Raw genomic sequence first — 12,498 nt, 5'->3', positions numbered from 1 at the left:
TTGTGTCATGCGGATTACTATTAATTTATTATGCTGATCTGTTCTGTACGACATCTATTGCACGTCTGTCCGTCCTGGAAGAGGGATCCCTCCTCAGTTGCTCTTCCTGAGGTTTCTACCGTTTTTTTTCCCCGTTAAAGGGGTATTTTTGGGGAGTTTTTCCTTATCCGCTGCGAGGGTCATAAGGACAGAGGGATGTCGTATGCTGTAAAGCCCTGTGAGGCAAATTGTGATTTGTGATATTGGGCTTTATAAATAAAATTGATTGATTGATTGAATTGAAAACGTGTGTCCATGGGACGCCCTGTAGCTCAGTGGATAGAGTGGGCATCCCAAGTACAGGGGCAATATCCTTGCATTGGCGGCCATGGGTTTGCTTCCAGTCTTGGGCCCTTTGCTGCATGTTGGCCCCTCTCTCTCCTTTAATTGATAGGACAGTATTGAGCATGAAGCTTAATACTGTCCTATCAATTAAAGGCAAAAAGCCCCAAAAATAATCTTAAAAAAAAAGTGAGTCCACAAACAAATGTGTGATGTTACTATATCGATCACTTTATGTGTAAAACCAACAAGTCCTCCAACCCATGCAACTACACATATTGTTTGCTCCTACTCTTTAATATGACCCACAGGAGCATATCCTAACTTAGCACCCCCACCAGGGGCAGGACATCAACACACCTTCATACCTCAACTAAAGAGTAGGGCATTTGCCGGTGACTCCAATATGGTTAGGTTTATGCAACAAAACTACTAAGTTAGGTTTAGGAAAAGGAAAAGATCATGGTTTGAGAACACACATCCCGGAATATTTAGAAAATGTGTCCCAGCTCCCATCCCCAGTGATAAAAATATAAAAGCAACACAGGACTTTTGTTTTGACAACGTTAATGAAATTTACACCATAAATTGATGGAGAAAAGACAAAAATATGTGCATTGGAATTCACCAGAATGTAGGAAATTAAGTGTGCTCAAAATTTTCTGTCAAAGGAGCCCTATTTTTATGAAACTTATGTCCTCTCATTAACATCAGTATGCTGCATAAGTAAAGTTAGGTATGTAAGTTAAAATAACTCAGTGTTGACATTTTGTTGATGTTTCACACATGAACAGTGCTTTCCTGGATCCAAGTCCTGTGTTTGTTTGACCTATCCATCCAATTTGACCTCCTTTCTACACAGACTTTGTAACTTTTTATACTGCAGCACCTGACTTACAATTAACTTACAATGCATAACAATAAGCATAACCAATTATAAACAAAATCATAATATGTACAAATGACCATGGTATTTTTTGATGGAAGATAGCTTGTAAAACATATCTGAACTACTTGACTCATTTTACTGCAAGCCTAAAATATTCACTGTAAGTTCTACAGTGAAGCCAAAAAAATATCAGAAATAGAATCAAAAGAAATGTTTGATCAGAAAACGTTTTCAGGGCAGCCAAAAGTGAAAGTGTCATAATGAGGATACCTGCAGCTCAGTACAGAAATAACAGACACTGTTTGATGTTTGGAAGTTAAAGGCAGTCTTTGACAGGTGATCAGTAAGCTGATAACGTTAGAATCATACAGGGATATTAATAACCAGCTTATGTTCCATATCATCACAAACATGATTAAAACCAGGATAAGATATCATAGGAACTATTTTGCATTTGAAATTAAAAATTGATCTGGTGTTGATGACATGACAGGGACCAAAAGTTGAGTTAAGTTAAATAAAGAGAAATTTAAAAAAATGATATATGAAAATATCATATATTTCCCATCTGAGTTCCCTTGTGTAAGAAACCATTCCCAGTTAACTGGTTTAAATGCAATATATGACTCCAAATATGCCATAGTTCAGAAACTCCTACACACCAACACCCAGAGCTCAAGAAGTTTGGTAATGACAACAACCAATAATGTTCTAGTCAAAGGTAGTTTAAGTTTGCTTAGTTCTGCAGACTTCTGGCAAACACACACTCTCCAAAGAGTTCTCAAGAGCCTGACTATTAATCTGAGTGTGTGTGTTTAGTTAAGTGGTGCTATCAATCTTCATTGAGCTCCTTCAGGGAAGGGAGTGAGACTACCTTTCTTTATCAGCCACACACATGTCCATCTGTCCCTCACAGAGAGAGTGACAGAGAGACAGAGAGGCAAAGAGAGAGTGTGTGTGGTCGTGTGTGAGTGAAAATGTGCAAATGTGTGTGCGCATGTGTGTGAGAGTTTAGTTAAGGCCAAAAGAGAGTGCCAGCTTAATTGGCCTTGGCTAGGCAAGGGACGTGACGGGGGAGTCGAGCTCTGTGTGTGTGTGTGTGTGTGTGTGTGTGTGTGTGTGTGGGTGGGTGCTAATTGGCCTATGAGGACTGGCACTGGTCCTGTGTGGGAAGATCCCATTTACACTCTCCTTCATCCCATCCTTCTATTTCATCTCTATTACAAGGCAGTTTTCTATTTATCAGGAGGTGATTAGCCTAGCTTAGCATTTTTGTATGTGCTGACAGACAGACAAACTGTTGTTCATCAAGACATACAGGATGTAATTTCAAAGAATACCCCACATAGTCATAAGCATATTCTTAACTTTGAACACAGCCAGGCTAGCTGTTTCCCCTGCCTCCAGTGTTTATGCTGTCATGCTAAGCTAGGCTAATTGACATTGGCATTGATCTTTTCATCAGTAAAGGTCTTTCATTAATGTATTCCACTTTCTTCCTGCCATCACACATCAACTGATAAATGCATTTTACAGCAAAAAATTACATTTACTGTAGATTGATAAAATCATGTACACCACCTGCTCAACACCGAACAGCAGACAGACAAAGTTAGCAAATAGATGGTAAATTTGGAGAAGCATTTAGCAGCGAAAAAGATTACTATATTATTTTAAGAAGTTGGTTGAAACCAAAGCAGAACTAACATGAGAATGAATACTGCATACCTGTGAAAAATGGAACTTCAAATGTATGCCAACATTGCTCCAGGAATCCTGGATGTCTAAGTAACTGTTTGCTAATGTGTTTGCCCTATCAACTTAAAAGATGATAATATGTCAGTGCTATAGGTTATGTTTACAGCTTGTTTTCATCTTCCCCAACTGTCCAAAAAAACTGTTATGAAGTTTGTAGTGCTAAGACTGGGGGAAACCATCCAGAAGAAAAAATAGACTCCATAGGTTGTTTAAACAGGCAGCTTATTACAGCCTGTATTTATGTTTATTGTTAGGCAGTGACCTCTAGTGGCTGCAGTAATTATCATGGGAACCAAAAAGGAAGTCAGGTGATGCACCGGGCAGTGTCAGTTTTTAATACCACCAGGTAACAACGTAATATAAAAGTAGGGCTGGGTATCGGTACTCGATACCTTTCAGGTATCGACCAAACAACCCAGTACCAAGTAGTATCGAAACTGCGCCTGTCAAACGATACCTGCAATCGGTTCTTTTTGTACCCAGATCTAGAAAAAATGACTGTTTCTATGGTTTTGCTCACAGCCAATCACTGCAAGCATTCTTTGATTCAATGCGCTGTGTGATTGGTCCACCACCGCAACAACAACAGTTTGTATGGCGGTGAAGCGGGTTGAAGCCGTGCACGCTGCATCTGTGGCGGAGTTGGCTGGTCAGCATTCCGAGATGCCAGCAAAACACTCAAAAGTATGGCTGTACTACACACCTGTGGCGCCTGGTACAAATAAATGCATAAAATGCTGTAAGATTATTTCGGGGAAAACCGGGAATACGAGTTACATCATAAAGCAGCACCTCATCAAACACAGAGAAAACTTCAGGGTGGAGAACTGCACGCTGTTTACGAAGCCGGCTTCTTCAACACCAGCGTCGTCATCTTCTCAACAGGACACGGCGCAACTGTCGATAACTTCGGGTAATATATAAATGGTTACTAGGCTGACAGTACTCATCCTTTGTGTGTTAAAACATTTGTTGTTAAGTAATCGTTTAGGGCATGTTGTAGGCATGTGTGCTAACGCTAGCTTGCTAGGTCTGGAGAGGGGGAGAGAGAGGAGGGGGGGCCGCAATGAGAAATGCCCCAAGATTGACAGCTTTGATGGACAGAGCAGAACAGAGGCCTGAATGGTGCTACACTGCCACTGTGTTTTCTCTGTGTGGGTGTGTGTGTGTATGTTACCTCATACCTCATGGATGGGTCCAACAAAACCTGGACTTTCACCTGAGAGTGGGCTGTTTGCTTCTCATGTGAATGTTGAGCCAAACCATGATGTTTTGTTTTGTTTTGTTTTTTAAATTCAACCATGTGCTTTTTTTTTTTGCACAAAGAAATTAATGTAAATACAAGGTGGTAAAGAGGGAGCTAAGCTAGAAGGCAAAGCTTTCGATTTACTGGTCCATCTAGGTCCCAATCCTCACCTATGGTCATGACCTCTGGGTATGACGGGAAAGAATGGGTTTGTGAATACAAGCTGCTGAAATGAGTTTCCTCAGAAAGATGGCTGGGCTCAGCCTTAGAGATAGGAGAAGAAGCTCGGAGTAGAGCCGCTGCTCCTTCACGTCGAAAGGGGTCCGTTGAGGTGGTTCGGGCATCTGATCAGGATGCCACCTGGGCGCCTCCCATTAGAGGTGTTCCAGGCATGTCTCACTGGTAGGAGGCCCCAAGGCAGACCCAGAGCACGCTGAAGGGATGACATATCTCGTCTGGTCTGGGAATGTTTCGGGGTCCCCCAGGAGGAGCTGGAAAGCATTGCTGGGGAGAGGGACATTGGAATGCTTTGCTCGGCCTGCGGCTGCGGATAAGCAGTTGAAAACGGATGGATGGATGGATGGATGGATGGATGGATGGATGGATGGATGGATGGATGGAGGTGTATTTTGAAAAAAAAAAGACTGACTCTGACTGTACCTGACGAGCAGAAACTGTGCATTTCCTTTGAAAACAGAAATGTATTTTGAGAAGACACAGTGCATGTGACGAGGGTAAACTGACGCACTGTCCCAGAACAACAACAGCAGACATGGGAGGATACCTAGCGTGTCATATTTAGGAGTAAAAGTCCATTGACAAAGCAGTGACATTTGATAAGTTAAGATGAAAACATGATGAAAACCCTCTAGTGGGTCATATTCGAGGGTAGGTACAAATTACCTGTGGTCAAATGGGCTGGAAGACTTGTTTTTTTATTACTGGATTATTTATCTTGTGGAATATGTAATAATGTTGGTGTAGTCTGTCACAGCTACAGAGGGAGTACATAACCACAACTACTAGTATCAACACACAATAAGGTGTGCCCTTACACAAAAGGAGTCAAACGGTACAATTCAGTACAATGCAGCAAAGGAAACACACCAAAACTCGGAGGCCATATTTTAGACAACAGGCCTGTTGGGAAGGGATTGGTTTTCCAGCGGGAGGTTGGCTAAAGTAATCTCTACCACAGCATGTCTGTAATGTTGTCATATCAGTAATTCTTACACTGTGTGTGAAGGAACGATTCTGCCCTGTTTTACATCATGTAACATGTTGATACAAATAACTCAAAGTAAAATTAGATCAAGTTGACATCTCCGAGATTCAGTCATGTGTAAAGCTGGATATTTGGCAGATTGCCATGGTACTGAGTCCTATCAATTTACAGTATTTTTTAATCTTCGTATACAAAGGGTTTTTTGTAGTGGAAGCTGGGTGACCTAGTTAATGTGATTTATCAGTCACTTCATTAATACTGTATGTATTTGTGCATTCTGCGATCAAATAAATAGTATCAGACACAAAGACTCTGGTGAATTGCACTTAATCCACATGGCTATCTTATGTTTCCACATAGTTTTCAGAGCGAGCCATCTCTCATCATTATTTTATTAGAGGACTCTAAAATGAAAGGCACAGACAGCAGCTCTTCCACAGCCTCTGGTGCTGTGATCTTCCTGTCCAAATGGGCTGTTTTCGTCAGCGGGCCGTGAGAAGGGATTTTCAGCTGTGTTGGGAGGCAGTGTGCTGTGACTGATTCAAATACACAGCGGACATCTGCACCGGTTCCTGACACACAAACACACGCGGCAGGAGATGACGCTGGTGTGCTCCGAGTGTCCCCCTACACAGGGAGGAAGTGAAAATATATATGGCACTGCCACACCATTCTTTCTCTATCACAAACACACACACACCAGCTTTTGCTCTGTGATGTGGAATATCACGTGCAGTTCAGAGGCAGGGTTCAGATCACACTGCAGGCACAGGTCAGTTTTACATTACAGAGAACATTGTTACACCCAGCAGCAAGATAGTGAGATGAATAGAGATGTGTACATGAAACAGGTATATGTAATATAAACTTATCCGCAGGGCAGAATATGTACATCAGAGAGATGCAGCACAGTAAACAGAATGATGAGGTTGGGGCTATCCAGTTTGTAAAGGGGCAGCATGTAGTAGAAAACAGCCTGCAGTGATAGCAGGTATGTACGATTGTATGTTGTATTCAAGTATGTGATCAGAATACAATGTCTGATTCACCTCAGCTCGCTGTTTGTACATGCTAAGCAGTTATGTGTTATATTTCCCTCAGAAAAACACGAGATACCTGCCTGGTTTATCAATGAATACTTTGACATTTAAAAGTTTGGTTGTTTGTTTTTATTCAGCAAATACAGGCTTTATAAGGAGAGTGTATGTATTTGACATTTAGCTTCTCAATAGTTTCATTTAATTAATGTAAATGAATCATTATTTACTCAAACCATCTGTTGTAATAGAACTGACACTGAACCAATGTGTTACAAGCTTTGCTGAAAAATAAAGCATGTTTTCCTACACAGTAGTTAAAAAAAAGGAAGGCCACAGCATATGATTCACAACATTTTCATACTCAACCATTCAATGACCCTTTGTGCCCTGTATGAAGGCTTCTGCATTCATCATGTTTCCCCACTCATTGATTCAAGTTTTTTCATTGAATCTTTCATGTGTAGTTAAGCTGCCAGTTTCGAGCACTATTGTAACTCTATCATAAATAATTTATCAGTGACTGGTGTGCTAGGTATTAGGATATAACATGTAAATAAAACTTGTGACAAAATAAAAGTCTTTAAGTGAAGTTCCTGTTACTGGGGGTGGGAATCGCCATGGGACAAATGATACGATGTTATCACAATACAATATTATTGCAATATTGCAATGGCAATATGAATGGTTACCTAACTGAATTGTACCTAACTGAATGGCAACACCCATGTTGTCTGTTACAGCCACAATCCCTCACTCTTGTACTGCTTTAGTTTGGAGAACATGAGACAGCAGTCGCCAGTTCTCTGTGAGATAATATACCGTTTTCGTCACATATGAATCCATTGACCTTGAAGTCCAGGCGTCATGTTAATAGTTAGCTAATGCCACCCTTCCTGCTGTACTCAAAGATTCCTCAACTTCATGCTTCACTTCTCTGTAGAGCTTTAATACGGCTGTGTTGGTGAAAAAACGTCAGGACGGAGTCACATACCTGGGTTCCAGTATTTCAAGCGTGTAACAAAAGCCTTTCTTTTCAACAACGCTGTATGGATGCAGATCTTTGCACATGAAATAGGTGATGGACTGTGTTATATTCTTAGCTCTCTCAGAGTTGGATGGTAGTTTTGCTAAGCTAGGTGTGTACAGTGTTGGTTGATTTTTCGTCGGAGCAGGTTTAGCGTTAGCTTGGCCGTCAGTGGCTAACGCTATCTCTGGATGGTGCAGTACAAGGTGAGCCCTCATGTTCGTCGTATTTTTACCAGGGTATTTTATTCTCATATGACACTGCTTGCAAATCGCATGTGTCATAAGTCCAGATGTTTGATTTAAACACCGACGGCACATTTCTGATTTCTTTCTTTGGTGCCCCGTCTTTGTTTTGATGAACTTCCTGCCAAACGCTGCTGACTTGAGACCTCTGCTAACCCAACCAGGAATAATTCATGAGCACCATCTAGTGGACTCTTTGGCAGACAATCACACAAAACTATTACTGCTTTCACTGTATCTGTAGATGTCTTCCACCACTGCGTTAGCTTAAAATCATGTGTGGACACTCACTACTTAAACTTGATTTCTCACCTGAAGAGCCAGTCTCCAGAGCTATGACTCACCAGGCAATAACTTTTTGGCCATTGTCTTTATAATAACGGGACTGTGGGCCGTTAAGCTCCGTCATCCGTCGTCCGTCATCATCCAGTCTTTGTCACACATGAGACAAAGCAATAGCAACAGAGTTCTCTTTATGTATCTACGGTGAGGAGAGGAGTTTAGCTGCCACAGGAGCAGAGAAAAAGAGCTGCTGTGGCACCTGGTACATACAAGCAGAGAGTGGGGGGGTTGCCACGGGGTGGGGTGTGCGGTAGTGCCGATGCATGTGGAGCCACCGCCAGTTTGGGGTGGTACATTGAAAAAAATAAGGGCGTATTTTTAATGTGGCGTTCGCTGCCTGTGTGTCTTGGCCTTAAGTCTTTATCAGCTGATGTAGTTGGTACAGTTGCCATGGAGATGGATCACTTGCTATCAGGACTTAAGTACTCTTGGTTTATGACCTTTGATCCCCTGCAGTCAACGCTGCAAGCAGCTTTGGTCCGGTGTTCAGACAGCTGATATTGTCTGTTTCCGTTATTCCTTCACTCTCTTGTCTATTGGTCTTCCTCATTTCAAAGATGCTCTGATGCTCCCACGGCCGTCACATGCAATTTCATGATGATATCTTACACCACCCTAATTTCCTGTCCATTTTCTTATCTTATGGCTGTACCAACGGACTACTTGAGGGGTTACAAGGTTTGCCATCATTAAGGACAAGACTGTTTCATGATCAAGCTCAGAGTTGTGTTAAGGTATTGCTTTTTGTAACTCCAGTCCAAGCGAGGCTAACCATTTCCCCTTGTTTCCAGTCTTTGTGGTAAGCTAGGCTAAATACACCCCAGATAATTAATATTGATCTTCTGATGTGACTCTGATCGTCCTCTTAATTAAGTGACGCAGTTCTTGGTTTCTGAATCGAGATGCTTGTTTAAAACCACATCGCTAACAACCCTTGTGTGATATTTATGTGAAACCCCATATGTATTGACAGACAGAAGAAACTGACAAAAATAGGGTTTGCTTTACTCTGAGTTTGGGGAAATTGTTCTCTGGTGCTCCGACCTGGAGGCAAGGGGGATTTATTTCTCCCTCCGGTGCGAATTGAGAGACATACAGTGGAAATATTGTACTTTTCTGGTTAATTTTTAATGCTGTCAGTTTAACCACTATAAACCTGAGAGTGCCTGCGGGCGTTCAGTGCAGAGGGATCTGTTCAGGCTTTATGAGCTGAATGGGTTGTTCCTACACTATCACCTGCTGGGGAGGCATTTCAGAGGGCAGAGTCTATCTCACACCTCTTCATCTTCATTTTTTTAAGTGAAATATCGAGCTTTATTATTGCATCCCTGCGTTCATCATACTGCTGCTTCAGCAGAGTGTCAGTCACGGTAATTTCATCTGCACTTATTGTAGTCACGTTCAATTTATGGTTTGTTGTCATGGCGTGTTATCTAAGAAAAATGAAACACAATTCTTAGACACACAGTTGTGGTTGACCTGGTGACCTACTAAGAATAGTGCCATGGGACAAATGAGATAGGAGAGCACATGAGATATTATTCCATAAAAATGCTGTGTCATGTTACATGTATTTATTGTTAGTTGTTCATCCTAACTTACAGGGCTCTAGTTTCCCGGCGCAGTGCAGGGTGGCGCAGGGTGGTGAACCCCGCGCAGAGCTAGTTTCGAACAGCGCAACTCGAGGTGCGCTCAGTTTGGTAGTTTGGCAGATCGAGGTGCGCTGAGATGGGTGTGTTGGCGCAGCATGGGGAGGTGTCGACAGATCCAGCTTGGCGCAGTGACAGTTTTGTGCCAAAAGGCTTCGCCGAAGGTGCGCTAAAAGCTCGCCAGCTGAAACCAGGTCTACTGTCAGCGCAGGCGGAGCGCAGCCGGTGTAAGCCAAAGTTTGGCTGACCGGCGGACAGTGCGCACATGTCACCAAAACCTCACAGGCAGGTTTCCAGAATATCGGGCACATTAGTTCCATACAGTTCCGTATATTCGGACACTGTGAGCTTGGACCTCCCAGACCAAAACATCAGTTTCCTCCTGGGAGAAGTTTGGCCGTCTGACTCTGCTGCTCTCTTCTGCCATGGCGCATTGAGTAAACTCTCATTACGCCTTCGCACGGCACATTTAAGGGCGAGGAGAGGGGCTCATTTGATTGGTGTGAAACCCACTCCACGCCTTCTCTCCTCCCTCTTTCCGACTTGCGCAGGTAGGAGGGACGGAGTTGGGAAAGAGGAGTAGCTGCGCCAGGCGCACGGTGTACCAAACTTGCAAAATCCGCCTGGCCACACCCAGTTGGCCTCTGCCTCGCCCGGTCTGCGAAACTAGAGCCCATAAAGTGCTGAGTTGGTGTGGAAATAAGTGTATTTTCAAGCTGCGCATATTTTCCTTTGAACTGTAATATATTTGTGACACTGCAGCACTATGAACACCACACATGGAAACAAACAGGTTCAGACTCCACCAGTGTAAGAGGGACAATTGGAGGAGTCACAGCTGGTGTCTCATACTCACACACCAATTTCAACCTGTCAGAGTCAGTACAAACACCGGCCACAAGCACAACAGGGGGTCCACTGCAAGGTACGCAGAGAGATGACACACCTGCCCCGTGTGTCGTCTCCACTCTGTTGGCTGCCAGGCTGAAGCAGTCTGTCCACCTGGCATATGGCTCGCATTTAAATGAGTACATACTGAATAAACAGAGGTGTGTCAGGAGAATATGGAAGACATATGCACACGACAGTGAAAGTAGTATACAGTGAAAGACACAGAAACAGACTACCTCGTCTTTGTCCATTTGGACACACACATGTGGACACACTTGTCTCAATCCAAACTGCATGTGCATATTTCCTGGTTTGGTCAAACATCATCATCCTCATCAGTGAACACATCAGACACCCCTCTCGTATGTTTTTTTTTTTTTTAATATTTGGATTCAGATAGTTGCTTCGTGAGAGAATCGAGATAGTTACATTTACACTTTATTTTATTTTCAATGTGGCAAGATGCATCTGTACCAACCCCATTAAATGGCATTAGTGATGAAGTGCACCTTACACTGTGTCTGCATATGCGGTGAAGCAGCACATCCTGCTGACAGTCCTCTGTCTGTCTATGTAGGAGGCATTCAGGCACAGTGTTGAGTGTCTGTTTCAGCAATGCTCATAGCCCAACACACAATCACTGTAGTTACAGGGGTAAAACTTGGGACTCTATATGTGTATGAAATATTTAATTAGGGCTAGTTTATGTAGGTTTGGACAACAGGATGGTGTATTATTTTAAGGTTGTCTTATATTCAGACAGACAAGTTGTAAGGAGATGTGTTTTACCTGCTTGACAGTTTCGACTGAGACTCCAGTCTTCCTCAGAAGCGTCATCCGACGTGCTGCTGATGTGTCATATATCAGCTGGTAGGCCTGACAGACCAATCAGAGTCTGTCAGGCCAACCCCCTAAATAAGAAGACAGTATGAACCTTATCAGTCTAGGATGGTGTACTGGTTAGGACACAGGAAGAAAGATGAGGAATGAACCTACGCATCCTGACTGGTATGAACTGTACCATGACTTTTGTGTATCGTTAAACCCCTACCCTTTACCTGTGGCCTTTAGCTGCATTTACATATAACTGCTTGGGTTTTATTTTCTGTAGCTCTGGCCATTGGTTCTATCTCATTATGAACATTACAGTCATCTTACTATATAATGACGAAAACTCTGTCTGTGTCTCTGTTCACGTTTTTCTCAATCCATGTGAAATTTGGCACAGTGGTAGAGGGTCATGGGAGGATGCGAATGAAGCAATATTACATCAATTGGCCAAAGGGGGGCGCTATAGCAACCGATTGAAATTGCAATCTTTGAATGGGCACAGGGGTCGCGTTAACCGGATATTCTCGGTCATTGACCAGTTTTTTACAACAATGACCGGAAAATCTGAAGGCCGTCGGTCATTTGACCGGTTGCAATTGCCACCCCTGCCCACTTGGCGGCAGAGTGCACAGTCAGTGGTTTAAGTGGCTGCCGTTTTCACACTTTCACACTGCAGAGAAAAAGTCATTCATCTGCTTCATGTAGCATTGTTGACATAACGGCCTGGACAGGCGCAGCGCCCAGCAGCGAAGGCAGTTTTCAATCTGCGTCCATGTTAACCTATCTGACTGTCCACACAGGCCGCAGAGCAGAGTGGAGCGCCTGCGGAGGCAGCGCCTCAGTTCGGCATCTGGTCTATTTTTCATGCGAGCCACGAGCGCTTCTGTCAAGCTGGATAGAGCAGATCGTACCAAACAGGAAGTCGGACACAGAAAAGACGAGAGAATCCAGCCAATTTTCAAAATAAAATAACAACAGCACGCACTGAGTGAGGAACGTGAGGAGAAAATACCGTGTTTATAATTTAAAATAACACA

This window comes from Epinephelus moara, chromosome 4, assembly GCF_006386435.1.
Source record: "Epinephelus moara isolate mb chromosome 4, YSFRI_EMoa_1.0, whole genome shotgun sequence".
In the NCBI taxonomy this organism is placed as follows: Eukaryota; Metazoa; Chordata; class Actinopteri; order Perciformes; family Serranidae; genus Epinephelus; species Epinephelus moara.
The sequence above is the reverse complement of the archived record's forward strand: the minus strand, read 5'-3'. Positions refer to the sequence as shown.